General features: G+C 40.6%; 1 protein-coding gene and 1 pseudogene across 7 annotated transcripts in view; one reads left to right on the top strand and one right to left on the bottom strand.

Annotated features, from left to right (window-relative positions):
* USP54 (ubiquitin specific peptidase 54) overlaps positions 1 to 19043 on the bottom strand; it is a 149920-nt gene that overhangs the window by 105217 nt on the left and 25660 nt on the right. The window lies entirely within an intron of this gene.
* LOC118882414 lies at positions 7109 to 7566 on the top strand (annotated as a pseudogene).

Genomic DNA, 19043 nt, shown 5'->3' with positions numbered 1-19043 from the left:
AGGCCCGCGCACTGCGATGAAGAGTGGTCCCCACTTGCCACAACTAGAGAAAGCCCTCGCACAGAAACGAAGACCCAACACAGCCATAAATAAATAAATAAATAAATATTTAAAAAAAAAAAAAAAAAAAGAGACTTAAACACCACCCCCGAGTTGGTGATCTGAACTGGGAACAGGGGAAAAGGGAGACATGACAGCATAGTATTAATGGTTTGGGAAAGGAAGTGGTCCTTTGTGCCACTTTATTTTCTTTCCTTAAACAAAGAATTTAAATGTCCTGTTCACAGAGAGAAAAAATAGATGACCAATAAAGATAGGGAAAATGTCCTATCTCATTCATATTAAAGAAATGCAAAAGAAAAGTACTATCACCTTTTGTATCTCAGAATGCCAAGTAATTAAAAGTTTGGTGAAACCAGAGCAGGTGAGGGTGAGGAGAGGGGTAAATTCTCATTCACTCCTGGTAGAAATAAAATTAATTTGGTGGTATTTCTCAATTTAAAATGCTTATACCCTTTGTTTCAGCAATTCAACTTCTAGAAATTTACCCTGCAGTTTGCAAAGATAATGTAGAAAGATATTACAGTTGCACTGTTTGTAATAAGTAAAAACTAAATGTCTGTCAACAGGAGATTGGTTAAATTACGGTAAGTCTCATTTGGGAATACTTACAGATGAAATAATATGTAAGGAATGTACTTCAAAATAATTATGGGTTGACTAAGGAGGAGTGGGGGAAGGATAGATGAAACACAACTGACCGTGTATTTAATAGTTTCATGAAGCTGGTGATGGGTACAGGTGAGTTCAACACACTCTTCTCCTTACTTTTGTATATGTTTGAAATTTTCCATAATAAAAACATACAAATGTATTAAACAACCTCACTGAAGGGGGTAGCGGATAAAGGTACTGACCTAAGCAACTATGGAAATGACTGGAGTTTGTAAGACTAATGGCAAAGAAACTGAACGTTACCACTGCCATTCTAGCTAGTTCAGATGCTTCCCACAGGTGTACAAGTTAACAATTCTGAAAAACACTATACATGTATACTGGAATTGAACAATTAAGTAAATGAATGGGAGATGGTGGAAGGTTTCTCACGTTTGGAATGGGAAGTTACAGATAAGACGGAAGAAAAGGCTAAAATTATCCATGTGGTAACAGATTAGAGTTGGAATATAAACTTCTGTTTAGCTTAATAAAGATACAGATGGGGGACTTCCCTGGCAGTCCAGTGGTTAAGACTCTGCGCTTCCGATGCAGGGGGCGTGGGTTCGACCCCTGGTCAGGGAACTAAGATCCCACATGCTGCACGGCGCGGCCAAAAAATAAAAGATTTTTTTAAAATAAATAAATAAAGATAAAGATGGTTACATCTAGAAATATTTACAGATGTGTATATGTATACACGCATATATTTACTTGCTCTGTCAGCTGAGAATGCTTAGAATCAATGACACACCAGTTGCAACAAGCACACCTAGACCTGACATCTTAGTTTCAAATACTATTCTCCAATAAAAGAATCCAAGGTTCCTTGGAGAAATGGCTGATTCTAGGCCTGGGACAGGAAATACATTAGATGAGCCTGGAGCATCTTATAATGTCAAAAAGTAAGGAAATGCTAAAAACAAAACACAACAAATATCCTAAATTGATAGAGGTATATCAAAGGGACACAGAAGACAACCAAAGGAGTGCCCAATGGCCAAATCTAAAACAATTTGAGAAGAAAAAGAATGTAATATTGGATTATAGGCTAAAGAATAAGATAAATATCTATGAGTCCATACCAATATAAAGAAATGTATGCCTGGGGAATTCCCTGGTGGTCCAGTGGTTAGGACTCCACGCTTTCACTGCAGGGAGCATGGGTTCAATCCCTGGTCAGGGAACTAAGATCCTGCATGCTACATGGTGCAGCAAAAAAAAAAAAGTTTTTTATTGAAGTACAGTTGACTTATAATGTTGTGTTAGCTTCTGGTGTACAGCAAAGTGATTTCATTTTTTATATATACATATATATATACTTTTTCATATTCTTTTCCATTATGGTTTATCCTAGGATATTGAATATAGTTTAGTTCCCTGTGCTACACAGTAGGACCTTGTTTATCCATTCTAAATGTAATAGTTTGCATCTACCAACCCCAAACTCCCAGTCCATCCCTCTCCCTCCCGCTTCCCTTTGGCAACCATAAGTCTGTTCTCTATGAGTCTATTTCTGTTTTATAGATAGGTTCATTTTGCCATATTTTAGATTCCACATATAAGTGATATCATATGGTATTTGTCTTTCTCTTTCTGACTTCACTTAGTATGATAACCTCTAGTTCCATCCATGTTGCTGCAAATGGCATTATTTCGTTCTTTTTATGGCTGAGTAGTATTCCATTGTGTATATGTACCACATCTTCTTTATCCATTCAACTGTCAATGGACATTTCAGTTGTTTCCATGTCCTGGCTATTGTGAATAGTGCTGCTATGAACATAGGGTTGCATGTAACTTTTTGGATTATAGCTTTCTCTGGATATATGCCCAGGAGTGGGATTGCTGGATCATATGGTAATTCTATTTTTAGTTTTCTGAGGAACCTCCATACTGTTTTCCATAGTGGCTGCACCAACTTACATTCTTACCAACAATGTAGGAGGGTTCCTTTTTCTCCACACCCTCTCTAGCATTTGTTATTTGTAGACTTTTTAAGGATGGCCAGTGTGAGGTGGTACCTCATTGTAGTTTTGAATTGCATTTCTCTAATAATTAGTGATGTTGAGCATCTTTTCATGTGCCTACTGGCCATCTATATGTCTTCTTTGGAGAAAGGTCTATTAAGGTCTTCTGCCCATTTTTCAATTGGGTTATTTGGTTTTTTTGTTGTTGAGTTGTAGGAGCTCTTTGTATACTGTGGAAATTAAGCCCTTGTCTGTTGTGTCATTTATAAATATTTCCCCCCATTTTCTAGGTTTTTTTTTGTAAAAAAAAATAAAATTTTTTAACAAAAAATTAAAAAAATAAAATTGGCAACTGCCTAGAAAACAAACTTAGGGGAAAGGAGTAGGGGAGGGATAAATTAGGAGCTTGGGATTAATAGCTACATGCCACGATATATAAAATAGATAAACAACAGGGTCCTACTGTATAGCACAGGGAACTATATTCAATATCTTGCAATAATCTATAATGGAAAAGAATCTGAAAAAGAAAAAAATATATAGATATATATAAAGCTGAATCATTTTGCTATGTAACAGAAACTAACATAACATTGTAAATCAACTATACTTCAATAAAAATTAATTAATTAAAATGGCCAGGGCTTCCCTGGTGGCTCAGCGGTTAAGAATCCGCCTGCCAATGCAGGGGACACGGGTTCGAGCCCTGGTCCGAGAAGATCCCACATGCCGTGGAGCAACTAAGCCCGTGCGCCACAACTACTGAGCCTGCACTCTAGAACCCGCGAGCCACAACTACTGAAGCCTGCACACCTAGAGCGCATGCTCTGCAACAAGAGAAGCCACAGCAATGAGAAGCCTGTGCACTGCAAGGAAGAGTAGCCCCCGCTCACCGCAACTAGAGAAAGCCCGTGCGCAGCAATGAAGACCCAGCGCAGCCAAAAATAAAATAAAATAAATAATTTTTTTAAAAAATGGCCAACTGCCAATAAAGTCAATATTTGTTTACCTAAAAAAAGTATATTAAATTAAGATAATAGGGACTTCCCTGGTGGCGCAGTGGTTAAGAATCTGCCTGCCAATGCAGGGAACAAGGGTTTGATCCCTGGTCCAGGAAGATCCCACATGCCTCGGAGCAACTAAGACCGTGCGCCACAACTACTGAGCCCACGTGCCACAACTACTGAGCCCATGCACCGCAACTACTGAAGCCCACGCACCTACAGCCTGTGCTCCGCAGCAAGAGAAGCTACCGCAGTGAGAAGCCTATGCACCGCAACTAGAGAAAGCCCACACACAGCAATGAAGACCCAACGCAGCCAAAAAATAAACTTCTAAAAAAAGAAAAAAAAATTTTTTTAATTAATATAATAAAATAAAATTAACAACTGCCACCCTATCTCCTTACCCTGCTTTAGTTTTTTAAATTGTACTTATCACTACCAGACATTACTCATTATCTACCTTCCCCATTAGAATGCAAGCTCCATAAGGCAAGGGCTTTGTTTATCTTATTTGCTACTGTATCTCCAGAATCTAGTATACTATGTGGACACATAGTGGGCATGCCATAAATAACTTGCTGAATGAATAAATTATTAGGATGTTAGGTGAAAAGAGCAGATTATAACAGTATTTTCAAAAATATTTCATTTTTATAAAATCAAGCAAAATGGAAAACAAAAGCTACTATACACACACAGAATCAATCCTCATTACATGGATTCCTCATATGCTAACTTTCCTATTCACTAAAATTATTTGTAACCTCAAAATCAATATTTGCAACACTTCTGTGATCACTCATGGACATGTGAATGCACAGAATGGTGAAAATTTTGAGTTGCCTGAGGTGCACATTCCCAACTGAGGCCAAAGCCTGAAGGCAATACTCAGCCTTCTGTTTCAGCTCTCATACTACAAGCTAGTGTCCTTTTAGTGGTTTATTTAGTACAACATTTTTCACACTTTTGTGCTTTTGGTTGGTGATTTCACTGTTTAAAATAACTCCCAAGTGTAGTACTGAAGTCTATTGTTTCTCAGTGCAAGAAGGCTGTGATGTGCCTTCTGGAGAAAATACATGTGTTAGATAAGGTTCATTCAGGCATAAGTCACAGTGCTATTCACCATGAGTTCAATGTTAGTGAATCAATAATATATATTAAATAATGTGTCTTTAAACAAAAACACACATAAAACAAGGTTACATGTTGATTAGTTAACAAAAATGGGACCAGAGACTCATAGGAACCTAATCCTATATTTCCCCTAGGAGCAATGATTCAGTATTCATTAATTCAGCGTTTGCTGTGATGCTATAGAACATATTAGCACAAATAATAAATCTGTGTGTGTATTTGTATATGTAAAATTAAATTAAAAGGTCAGAGAGATTATATACCATTATACCATGATGTTAATATAGTTATTGTTAATATAATCTTTGGGTGGGAAGATTATAAGGTATTCTTATTTTTTCCTTATTTGTATTTTCTATTTTTTCTTTTACAATGAAAATTTTTTTGTTAGAAGAAAAAAACTGAGTTGCTGCTAATATTTTAAAATAAGAATTATAGTAGTAAACATTCTATGGTAGCCAAAGGAATATAAAAACAGGATAAGAACAGTGATTTTAAATAATTAAAGTGTAAATTTATAGCTCTCCTCTTAACTTTTTAATCTGGATCTTCTAAATGAAACCTCATATGTGCAAATACACATGTAAGCCTATACACTTCTCCCTGATTAGTGATTAACAGACTACTCAAATACTAACAGTTTGAAACTCACTCATTTATAATTATAGAATTTTAGAGTAGAAATAATCTTTGAAGAACTTAAAGTTTCTAACCTAATGCAAGAAAATTTTTTGTAATCTTTTTTACAAGAGGTCACCCAGCCCCTAACAGACTATGTTCAAGAACAGAAATCACATTATCTTATAAGGCCATACATCTTAATTTCCACCCAGTGCTCTTAGTTCAATCTCTGATCAAAAACAGAGGAGATCTATTATTTCCTCTTTACGTATGCCTTCAAATATGTAAGACAAAACTCATGTGTTCCTTTAGTCGCCTCTTTCCCGGCTAAATACTCTAGTACAACCAAGACTCAGAGCAGTACACAACTTTATTCATCCCCTCATGTAATCCCCACTCTTTTGAGTATGCGCTGGATCTGGTGACTTGCTTCTAATGAACAAAATATAGCAAACATGATGGGATGTCATTTGCAAGATTAGATTATAGACTCTGGCTTCCATCTTCTTCACTGTCATGGAAGCCAGCTGCCATGTTGTACAGAGAGTCCCACAAGGCAAGGAATTGAAGGATGCCTCAGCCAACAAGCTAGAAAGGAACTAAGGTCCTCAGTCAATTAACCTGTGAGAAGCGGAATCATGCCACATGAGAGGCAGAACTTGGAAGCTGATCCTCCCCCAGTTGAGTCCTCAGATGAAATCAAAGCTCCTGTTAAAAACTTGATTACAGGGACTTCCCTGGTGGTGCAGTGGTTAAGAATCCACCTGCCAATGCAGGGGACACAGGTTCGATCCCTGGTCCCGGAAGATCCCACATGCCACGGAGCAACTAAGCCCATGCACCACAACTACTAAGCCTGCGCTCTAGAGACCGCAAGCCACAACTACTGAGCCTGCGCTCTAGAGACCACAAGCCACAACTACTGAGCCTGCGTGCCACAACTACTGAAGCCCGCATGCCTAGATCCCATGCTCTGCAACAAGAGAAGCCACCACAATGAGAAGCCAGCCCACCACAACAAAGAGTAGACGCTGCTCCCCGCAACTAGAGAAAGCCCGCACCCAGCAATGAAGACCCAACGCAGCCAAATAAATAAATAAATAACTTGATTACAGCCTATGAGAGACACACTCTGATTCCTAACTCACAGAAACACAGATAACAAATATTTGTTGCTTTAAGTGGCAAAATTTTGAGGTAATTTGTTATGTAGCAATAGATAAATAATACACTAGTAATTTCACTTCTCATCATAGCCTAGAAAAATTCTCACACATGTATCTTCCTTAATTAGAGGAAAACTGAAAACAAGTGAAATGTTCATCAAAGGGGAATGAATAAATACAATGTGATACAGTCTTAAGATTTAATGCTATGTATCATTTTAAAAATGGAATATACAAGGTAGATCTCTAAGGGGGAAAAAAAGGACTGATAACTTACCTACTGGATTTGAATGAATGGAGCAGAGTTTTAGGTCCTAGCTAAGAGTCTGGGAATGATTTAATAGTGATTAGAACTTTAAAAAACCGAGCAAATGAAAAAAGCAAGGCAATTATGCCGAAGGAAAATGAAAAGCTGTAAAAGAAAAGAATTATCGGGAAAGGGCGGGCCACAGTGACCCAGGAAGCGGCGGCAAGGGGGCGGGCTCTTGAGCGGGAGTCCATGTGGGCGCCTGCCGGCAGGGAGCAGCACCAGGTCGCCATAGCGCAGCTGCAACAGCTCCTGGTGCAGGAGGCGGTGGACTCCATGGTGAAGAGTCTGGAGAGAGAGAACATCTGGGAAAGATGCAGGGCCTCATGTTCCGCTGCAGCGCCGGCTGTTGTGAGGACAGCCAGGCGTCCATGCAGCAAGTGTACCAGTGCATTGCGTGCTGCCATGCACCTCTGGCTCAAGCCCAGGCCCTGGTGACCAGTGAGTTGGAGAAGTTCCAGGACGGCCTGGCCCGGTGCACTATGCACTGCAACGACAAAGCCAAAGATTCAATAGATGCAGGGAGTAAAGAGCTTCAGGTGAAGCGGCAGCTAGAGAGTTGCGTGACCAAGTGTGTGGATGACCACATGAACCTCATCCCAACCATGACCAAGAAGATGAAGGAGTCTCTCTCATCCATTGGGAAATAGATGTCTGCTATTGGCCATTGGGGCTGAAGGCAGGAATCTGTTTAAAAAGAGGAATGGGGATTTGGGTTTTCTAAGGAAAGTTTATGAATGAGGAAATTAAGGATGGCCGCAAGTTTAAGGCCTAGGTCACTTGCCTCTGGACACTGGTTCCTTTGTGTTTGAATCCTAGAAAGTGAAAAAAACTGGTGCTAAAATTCGGGTCAGAGATAGCACAGGAGAGATTCTGTGAGCCTGAATTTCATGTGGCAAGTGCTTATCCTGGCAATAAGGAGTCTCCCTTGTACCAAACCAGAGCCCTCCAAGGTACCAGATTCTCTTAGTACACAGATACCAACAGGCTGGCAGGTTCATCTGACCTGCTTATGATCTGGTGGAGTGTGAGGAGAGGTGTTTCTATTTGTTGCCAACCTCCTGTTTACCAGAAGGATCACTACAACATTTTCCACAAACTGGAAATAAAACAAAATACATGAGGTCACTAATTTAGAAGGGGAAAGGGGGCTTCTGGGGATCTGTTTTGCTTGGTTTTGTTTTATATACAAGGGTATGAAGTTACTTTAAGATGTAGAGTTGGGGGAGGTAGTTTGGATAAAAACTTTGAAAGGGTCCTTGCAGATATTCATTTCTGGCCGTCAAAATGTGGATGGACATTTCTTAAAATTCTCACACATGACATCTTTCAGCCTGGAGACCCTGCAAAAATATAAGAAGCGCTATCACACTGGTAGGGGAAGCAAACCTTCCCTCTAACTGGCAGCCATGATGAGCCCTGAGGCTGTCTGCAGCAGAGCCAGCCGAGTCACAAGACAATCTTGCAGTGACACTCACCCTTGAAGGGAAAGGGGATTTTGATTGTGCTATATGCTAGTATTCAGGAATGAACAGCGAAAGACGAATTGTTAGCTGCTTAATTAAGAGAGTTATGAAGTACTGGCTTTGGAAAAATCTCGTTTTCATAAAACAAAATAGAATGAAAGCCTAAACCCAGTATTGCTTACTTTGCCCCGTGTAATAACAGAGCTCTGTTGAAACAATCCCTTGGCAACATGAAGGTCAAAGGAGAAAAAGTAAGCAACTCAGGGGCAAGCTGTGACTCCTTTAGAGCAAAAAATGGGACAGCCACCCCGCCCCCGTTACCAAATACCACTTTTGCGACATGGGTTGTTCTTGCCCCAGTTCTGGCACCTTATCGTTTTATTAAGGACCTTGTTGTTGTGTTTTTACCAACTTATTACTTGATAATATAGCCTGTCTGTTTGCTGTTTCAAGATGGTGGTGTATTTTCCTAGTGGTTTGGTTTTAAAAATAAATAAGACGTAATTTTTCAAAACAAAACAAAAAAGAATTATCATCATTGTACATGATGTAGCTCAGGTTCAATATTTATATAATATAAATAATAAATAACGACTTTACACCCCAAATCACATAACTATGTTGAAAATATACCAGAGAACACATATATGTATTTAAAAGGGCCAACACTTCATATTCTTTATATTGAACACTTTATATACATTTAACAGTTTTTAAAAGCAATTGATATGATTATACTATTAGAAATATTTAAGACACTTGATTATGGTTGCCTCTGTGGGGGGGATAACTGCTATTTTTCCTTCTACACATATAAACTATTCACATTTTAAATTTTATTTATTTTTATTTATTTTATTTTTGGCTGTGTTGGGTCTTCGCTGCCACACGCAGGCTTTCTCCAGCTGCAGCGATCGGGGGGCCACTCCTCGTTGCGGTGCGCGGGCTTCTCATTGCGGTGGCTTATCTTGCTGAGGAGCAGGGGCTCTAGGCGCGCCGGCTTCCGTAGTTGTGGCTCGCGGGCTCTAGAGCGCAGGCTCAGTAGTTGTAGTGCACGGGCTTAGTTGCTCCGCGGAATGTGGGATCCTCCTGGACCAGGGCTCGAACCTGTGTGCCCTGCACTGGCAGACGGATTCTTAACCACTGTGCCACCAGAGAAGCCCCACATTTTTAAAACTATGCACATGTATTACTTTGATAAAAATAAGATAAAGTTCCTTGTAGGGAGGGAGAGGGAAGGGGCTTTGGTTTTATCTCTATTGTTTTATTTCTAAGAGATAAAGAAAAATTATGTAACAAATACCCATGTTTCCATTTTAAATTGCATAAAATTTAAATAAATGTTTTAAATTATTTTAAAATTTCTCAATACTCCCCTCCTCAATTCCTAACAATTTCCTACATAAATGGTTTTCAGACCATTTTTGGTCCAGTCTCCCTTCCTTAGAATGCTCTCAACTTTATCAGTGTCCATTTAAACCAATATGCAAAATGTATTTCCAATCTAGCCCAAAAATATATTGGAACCAATACTTTTATGACCTGGATAAACTGGTAATATAGCTGAAGGTGTTTTTAGCAGCCACATTGCATAGGCAGTTGCTGCTACGTTTGTGATTAACCAAAATTCCCAGATATTTTTCACATGAACTCCTGCCCAACCAGCTCTTTCTCATCCTGTTATTGTGCATTTGAAGTTTTGAATTTAAACATAGGACTTATTCCTGCTAAGTTTAATTTCAGTTTGAGCCCATGATTTCACCCTATGGACATAATTTTTAAGGCTTTATTTATCATCTGTCAAATTAACTATTCCTGCATCTTTGCAATACTTACATCTCTGATTAACTTGTTTTAAAAATGTTTCAGTGGTACTTCCCTGGTGGCACAGTGGTTAAGGATCCGCCTGCCAATGCAGGGGACATGGGTTCGAGCCCTGGTCCGGGAAGGTCCCACATGCTGCGGAGCAATTAAGCCCGTGCACCGCAACTACTGAGCCCGTGTGCCACAGCTACTAAAGCCCACGCGCCTAGAGCCCCATGCTCCGCAACACAAGAAGCCACCGCAATGAGAAGCCCGCTCACTGCAATGAAGAGAAGCCCCCGCTCACCGCAACTAGAGAAAGCCCTCACACAGCAACGAAGACCCAATGCAGCCAAAAATAAATAAATAAATAAATAAAAATAAAATTGTTTTACTCTATCCAAGGTCCAAAGAAAATCCACCAGAGGCTTTTCCTGGTGAAATCAAGAGTCTAAGTGGGTACAATTATTCAATCTTCTACACATTCATTTAGTCAATCAACCAAACCATATTTTACTACATAACAGCTACAAATGTATCTTGAAAGACTGGGAGAAAGAAAAGACAACCCTCAGAATGGGAGAAAATATTTGCAAACGAAGCAACTGACAAAGGATTAATCTCCAAAATATACAAGCAGCTCATGCAGCTCAATATCAAAAAAACAAACAACCCAATCCAAAAATGGGCAGAAGACCTAAATAGACATTTCTCCAAAGAAGATATACAGATTGCCAACAAACACGTGAAAGGATGCTCAACATCACTAATCACTAGAGAAATGCAAATCAAAACTACAATGAGGTGGACTTCCCTGGTGGCGCAGTGGTTAAGAATCCGCCTGCCAATGCAGGGGACTCGGGTTCGAGCCCCGGTCCAGGAAGATTCCACATGCCGTGGAGCAACTAAGACCATGCACCACAACTACTGAGCTTGTGCTCTAGAGCCCGTGAGCCACAACTACTGAGCCTGCGTGCCATAACTACTGAAGCTCACACGCCTGGAGCCCGTGCTCCACAACAAGAGAAGCCATCACAACGAAAAGCCCACACGCAGCAACAAAAGAGTAGTCCCCGCTCTCCGCAACTAGAGAAAGCCTGCACGCAGCAACGAAGACCCAACACGGCCAAAAATAAATAAATTAAATAAATTTTAAAAAAATTACAATGAGGTATCACCGCACACAAGCCAGAATGGCCATCATCAAAAAATCTACAAACAATAAATGCTGGAGAGGGTGTGGAGAAAAGAGAAACCTCTTGCATTGTTGGTGGGAACGTAAACTGATACAGTCACTATGGAGAACAGTATGGAACAGTTTTTTCCTTAAAAACTAAAAATAGAACTACCATATGACCCAGCAATCCCACTACTGGGCATATACCTGAGAAAACCATAATTCAAAAAGAGTCATGTACCACAATGTTCACCGAAGCACTATTTACAATAGCCAGGACATGGAAGCAACCTAAGTGCCCATCGACAGATGAATGGATAAAGAAGATGTGGCACATATATACAATGGAATATTACTCAGCCATAAAAAGAAACGAAATTGAGTTATTTGTAGTGAGGTGGATGGACCTAGAGTCTGTCATACAGAGAGAAGTAAGCCAGAAAGAGAAAAACAAATACCGTATGCTAATACGTATATATATGAAATCTTAAAAAAAAAATGGTTCTGATGAACCTAGGGGCAGGACAGGAATAAAGACGCAGACGTAGAGAATGTAATTGAGGACACGGGGGCAGGAGAGGGTAAGCTGGGACGAAGTGAGAGAGTGGTATGGACATATATACGCTACCAAATGTAAAATAGATAGCTAGTGGGAAGCAGCTGCATAGCACAGGGAGCTCGGTGCTTTGTGACCACCTAGAGGGGTTGGATAGGGAGGGTGGGAGGGAGACGCAAGAGGGAGGGGATATGGGGATATATGTATACATGTAGCTGATTCACTTTGTTATACAGCAGAAACTAATACAACACTGTAACACAATTATACTCCAATAAAGATGTTTTAAAAAATTGCATTAATTTAAACATTAAAAAACATTAACAATGCAATAGACCAAAAGCCATTGAACTGTACACTTTAAATGGGTGAATTAAATGGTATGTGAATTATATCTCAATAAAGCTGTTAAAAAAAAGACTGGGAAACTGTGGGATTATGACTATAACTAGAACAATCTCTTGATCTACTAACCTCGTAATTCTAAATAGAAGTAATAGAATTTAAGAATAGAAATAGAAGAAATTTGTTATGATAAATCAGCCTATACTAAATCTTTTGGGTTAATACTCCGTATCATCTGTTTGATCACTTATAATTTAATTTTTCTGGATTTAACATTAATTTTACAGGTCTGCAGTTTTCCAACTACTTTCCTCTTTTTGGATATCAGGACATTTGTCTCTCTCTGGTTTTTATGATTTCTCAAAGATTAACAACAGTGACTCTGAGATCATCAGCCAGTTAATTCAGTACTCTGAAATTCAACTGAGCCTTAAAATTTAAATTCACTTTAAAATGATCATTCTTGCCATCTGGGCTAGTTTGTAGTTTACAATTTGCTATATACTTTCTAGTTTGAAAACTATTGTCCTTGCTGCTAGTAATAATCTATAGAGTGCTTATTTTTTAAAGAACTTTAGAATTTCTCAAAAATCCTATAAATAGGTTAAATAGAAACTAATATACCATTATCCTATTTTACACATAGGGAAACTGAAGAACAGAGAAATTTAAATTATTTACCCAAGGTCAAAGAGCTACAATGAACCAAAATCTCCTATTGCTGCCTAGGGCTCTTTTCATAAGGTCATGTAGATCTCTAACACAAAACTACTTAAGACAGCACACAAAGCTTCTTGCTTAAAAACTGATTTTTCAGTTAGTGGTTGACAGGGGTTAAGGAGCGGGTAGGTGCAAAGGAAGTGGGTATAGCTGTAAAAGGGTAATATGATGTATCCTGTGGTGATGAAAATATTCTGTACCCTCACTGTATCAATGTCAATATGCTGGTTGTGATTTTGCACTACAGTTTTGCAAGATATTACCACTGGATGAAACTGGGTAAAGAGTATATCAGATCTCTAATTCTGTGTGAATTTTGAGAAGTATCTCAAAAGAAAAATGTTTACTAAAAAATAATTAATAATTGATATTTCTTTTTTTAAGCCAACTTAATTTTAAAGAAGCTTACTTAAAGTGAATAGTTTAGGTAAATTAAAACAAAAAACAAAATACAATCATGCATAGGGCTCTGAAAGCCAGCACAGGGGACTTAAAAAGCAGGTAAGTCCCATTAACTAAAGCTTTAAAAAAGCCATAGAGATCCTTGGAAATTAAAAAGGAACCCCCAGGATTTTTGTTGCCCAAAGAAGCAAAATCAAAAAAGACAGTATAGGAATAAACTATTAAGTCACCTCAAAACGAATCACTAGAATAAAGTTAAAATCACCAAAGCTTTCCTCAACCATCGACACACTTTACTGCAAACCTCAACTTAGAGAAAAAATGAATGTGCACATGTGTCACCTTCAACTTGATATTCACAACCACACATTTCAAAAGAGTCCCAAAATTGCTTCTGTTTTATTGCTACTCACAAAGTGCCTGAAGCTTCAACCATTTCCTGCTTCTCCCAGCTGCAGGACTTGCAATTAGGAAAACATTCACTCAGCATCTAGAGCAGGTCTGGTTAGAAGGATGAGCTCATCCCTTCAGATGTGCACCTGATCCTCAGGAAGTTGCTCCTCCTCCAGCCAGCAGGTCTTTGTATGTTTAAAGTGACACCCACAACCTGTGTAACCACTTGGCCAGAGCCAGAACAAGTCCTTCTCTATACATGCCTACTGCCACGGAATCATTTCCTGCTCTGGCCACCTCACATAGCCACCAAATTCACGCGGCAGTATAGCAGTAGCAGCTGCTGCTGCTCCCAGTATGGCCTCACTAGAGAAGGATTTCATTTTCAGCTTATAATGGAGGTCAGGTTCTTCACTTCTACCCTGTGAACATCACACTATTTGTTTCAACAGGTCCTTGCCCAGAGTCAGACCTGACCAGAATCACCCCTTTTTTCAGAACTTACAACTCATTTTCTTAAACCAGGAATGTAATGCTTCTCCATTCTCTTATTCTGCTTGTCTTGTCTACAAGTCTCAATTAACAGAGGCAGCTAAATGCACTATATGCATTTACAGCTAAATGCTCCAAACCCAAGTTTGCCCCTCAGTTTTACTACTTCTAAGAAAACATTTACTCTGCCACAGCTGTCTATTTATTGGTAAAACACATAATAATACTAACTCAAAAGATACGTAGAATTCACTTCAAAATGATGTAATATTGGTACTTTAATTATCTTCAATCAAAAGTACCTGGGTACTGGGCTTCCCTGGTGGCGAAGTGGTTAAGAATCCGCCTGCCAATGCAGGGGACACGGGTTCAAGCCCTGGTCCAGGAAGATCCCACATGCCGTGGAGCAACTAAGCCCATGCGCCACAACTACTGAGCCTGTGCTCCGCAACAAGAGAAGCCACCACAATGAGAAGCCCGCACACTGCAACAAAGAGTAGCCCCCGCTCACCGCAACTAGAGAAAGCCCGTGCACAGCAACGAAGACCCAACGCAGCCAAAAGCAAATAATAAAATAAAATTAAAAAAAAAAAGTACCTGGGTACCAAATAGTCATTCAACAAATATTTCTGTGCACCTATTATATAAAACTGTCTGACGGTGCCGAACTGGGCTTTCAACTTAAAAAAAAAATCTAAGAAATAACCCTTCCCATCTCAACCTTCCTCAGGACCTTTGCAGTATTTTTACCTCTGTCATGGTAAGCTTCTAATACACTAACAGGTTGAGGTAGGAATATAAACTAGTCGGAGTAACATCAAATTCATTAGCGGTTACCTTTGAGAGATGGCAAGGGACTTGTGATCAAGAAGGGGAAAACCAGGAGCCTTCAACTTATTTAGTAATATTTAATTTGCTGGATAGTAGACACAAGGATCCTTATTGTATTATTCTTCTTAAATGTCTTAAATAATAAATAATAAAAATTTTTAAACAGAGAACTTCGGAGCACCAAAAGACACAGTCAACAGAGTGAAAAGACAACCCACAGAATGGGAGAAAATATTTGCAAATCATTTATCTGATATGGAGTTAATATCTAGAATATATAAAGAACTCCTACAAGTTAACAACAAGTGATTGAAAAGTGCACAAAGGACAATAGACATTTCTCTAAAGAAGATGTACAGATGGCCAATAAGCAAATGAAAAGATGCTCAACATCACAAGTCTTTAGGGAAATGCAAATCGAAACCAAAATGAAAATTGAAAACACCCATTAGGATGGATACTATCAAAAAAAAAAAAACAGAAAATAACAGTTGTGAATGAGGATGTGAAGAAACTGGAACTCCTACTGGGAATGTAAAATGGTGCAGCCACTATAGAAAATGGTAAGGCAATTCCTCAAAAAAATTAAAGACAGAATTATCATACGATCCAGCAATTCCACTTATGGGTATATATCCAAAAGAACTGAGAGGACTGGCCAAGATGGTGAAGTAGGAAGATCCTGAACTCACCTCCTCCCATGGGTGCACCAAAATAACAACTATTTACAGAGGAAATACTGATGAGAAAAACTGGAAGAACAGGAGAAAAGATCTTCTACAACTAAAGAAATAAAGAAGGAACCACAAAAAGATGGGTACGAGGGGTGGTGACATGGTATAGTAAAAACCCATATCCCCAGGTAGGCAAACCACAGGTGGGAGGACAACTACAATTGAATAGGTTCTTCTCAAGGAACAAGGAGTCCAAGGCCCACAACCAGCTCTCCAGGCCTGGGTCTTGCACTGGGACAACAAGCCCCACATTTGGCTTTGAAGGTCAGTGGGGCTTACTTTCAGGAGAGGCAGAGGGTTGTGGGAAATAGAGACTCCACTTTCAAAGGGCACACACAAAATCTCACACACTCCAGGACTCAGCACAGAAGCAGTAATTTGAAAAGAGCCTGGGTCAGAACCCCCTGCTGATCTTGGAGAGCCTCCTGGAGAGGCAGGAGACAATTGGAGCTCATCCTGGGGACAAAGACACTGGCAGCAGCCATTTTGGGGAGCTCATTCTACCATGTGGACATTGGTGCTGGCAAACGCCAATTTGGAATCCACCCTTCAGCTTATTAATGCCGAGACCCAGCCCCACCTACCAGCCTATCAGCACCAGTACTGGGACACCTCAGTCCAGCAGCTAGCCAAGCAGGAACACAGACCAACCCACCAGTAGGCTGGCCAGAGACACTGGGACACAGCCTCACCCACCAGTGGGCCAGCACTAGCCTCAGGACCAGCCTCTCCCACCAGCGGGCAGGCACCAGCAGAGGAATCCAATACCAGTAGGCTGACACCACCTTCAAGATGCCCAGGACCCCACAGTCAACCATATCAGGAACCTGCCCACCCCCACGCCCCTGGGCCCTGGCCCTACCCACTAGCAGGCTGACAACAGCTCTGCGACACCTTGGACCCCTCAGCTGGCTGCACCAGGATCCAGCCCCACTCACCAGTGGGCCAATACCAGCTTGGGACACCCCAGACCCCACAGCCAGCTCTGTCAGGAACTAGCCCTACCCACAGGCAGGCCAACACTAGATCCAGGACCCCCAGCCCCACAACCACCCACCCTGGAACATGGCTCTGCCCATCAGTGTGCCAGCACTAGCCCCAGGACCCCTGGGGCCCCAGAGCCAGCCTCCTCATGACCCGGCCCCACACACCAGCAGCCAGTAGCCTCTGCACAAGTCAGGGCCTGGCAACCAACCAGGGAGGGGGCCAGCCACACCTACCAGACCACCCATAGTAGTCAACCCACCACAACAGAAGGACCCACGCACATAGCTCTGGTGACCAGAGGGAAGTGCACTACTGGGATGCATAGGATGTCTCCTACAAAAGGCCACTTCTCCAAGATCAGGAAACATAACCTATCTACCAAATATATAGAAATAAAAACAGCATTTTAGGCAAAATGAGGTGACAGAAGAATATGTACCAAATGAAGGGACAAGATAAATCTCCAGAAGAACTAAATGAGTGGAGATAAGCAATCTACCCAATAAAGAGTTCAAAGTAATGATCGTAAAAATGTTCAAAGAACTCAGGAGAAGATTGGATGAAAAGAGTCAGAAGTTAGAAGTTTTTAACAAAGAGTTAGAGAATATAAAGAAGAACCAAATGGAGTTGAAGAATACAATAAATAAAATAAAAAATACACTAGAAGGAATCAACAGTAGATTAGATGATACAGAGGGATGGATCAGCAAGCTGGAAGACAGAGTAGTGAAAATCACTGAAGCTGAACAGAAAAAAGAAAAAAGAAAAAAGAAATGAGGACAGCTTAAAAGACCTCTCAGACAACATCAAGCATTCTAACATTCACATTGTAGGGGTCCCAGAAGGAAAGGAGAAAGAAAAGGACAGAGAACATATTTCGAGATAAAATACCTGAAAACTTCCCTAACCTGGAAAAGAAAACAGACATCCAGGTCCAGGAAGCACAGAGAGTCTCAAGAGGATCAATCCAAAGAGGACAACACGCAGACACATTGTAATCAAAATGGCAAAAATTAAAGATAAAGACAGACTATTAAAAGCAGCAGGGCTTCCCTGGTGGCGCAGTGGTTGAGAATCTGCCTGCCAATGCAGGGGACACGGGTTCGAGCCCTGGTCTGGGAAGATCCCACATGCCGCGGAGCAACTAGGCCCGTGAGCCACAATTACTGAGCCTGTGCGTCTGGAGCCTGTGATCCGCAACAAGAGAGGCCGCGATAGTGAGAGGCCCGCGCACCGCGATGAAGAGTGGCCCCCGCTTGCTGCAATTAGAGAAAGCCCTCGTACAGAAACGAAGACCCAACACAGCCATAAATAAACAAATAAATAAATACACACATTAAAAAAAAAAAAAAAAGCAGCAATGCAAAAGCAACAAGTTTCAGATGAACTCCCATAAGGCTATCAGCTGTCTTTTCAGCAGAAACTCTGCAGGCTAGAGGGAGTGGCACAATATATTTAAAGTGATGAAAAGGAAAAACCTACAACCAAGAATACTCTACCTTGCAAGGCTTTCATTCAGATTTGATGGAGAAATCTAAAGTTTACAGACAAGAAAAAGCTAGCTAAAAGAGTTCAGCACCACCAAGCCAACTTTACAGAAATGTTTAGCGGACTTCTCTAAGTAAAAAAAAAAAAAAAGTCCACAACTAGAAATATAAAAACTACAAAAAGAAAAATCTCATTGGTAAAGGTAGTAAACCAACCACATGTAAAGCTAGTAAAAGAGTTACAAGACAAAAGTACTAAAATCATCTGTATGCACAATAAGTAGTTAAGGGATACACCCAGATGTAGCATATGATGTCAAAACCAGCAAACATGGGTGAGGAGTGGGGGCGAGTAAAAATGCAGGGCTGTTAAAATACATCTGAATTTAAGAGATCAGTAACTTAAAATAATCACATACATATAGATATATAGCTATATATAAACGTCATGGTAGGGACTTCCCTGGTGGCACAGTGGTTAAGAATCCGCCTGCCAATGCAGGGGGCACAGGTTCGAGCCCTGCTCTGGGAGGATCCCACATGCCGCGGAGCAACCAAGCCCATGCGCCACAACTACTGAGCCTGCGCTCTAGAACCCACAAGCCACGACGACTGAGCCCACGTGCCATAACTACTGAAGCCCACGCGACCAGAGCCTGTGCTCCACAACAAGAGAAGCCACCGCAATGAAAAGCCTGCGCACCACAACGAAGAGTAGCCTCCACTTGCTGCAA

This window comes from Balaenoptera musculus, chromosome 16 (genome assembly GCF_009873245.2).
Source record: "Balaenoptera musculus isolate JJ_BM4_2016_0621 chromosome 16, mBalMus1.pri.v3, whole genome shotgun sequence".
Lineage (NCBI taxonomy): Eukaryota > Metazoa > Chordata > Mammalia > Artiodactyla > Balaenopteridae > Balaenoptera > Balaenoptera musculus.
Note: the sequence above shows the minus strand (reverse complement) of the source record. Positions and strands in the feature narration are given on the sequence as shown.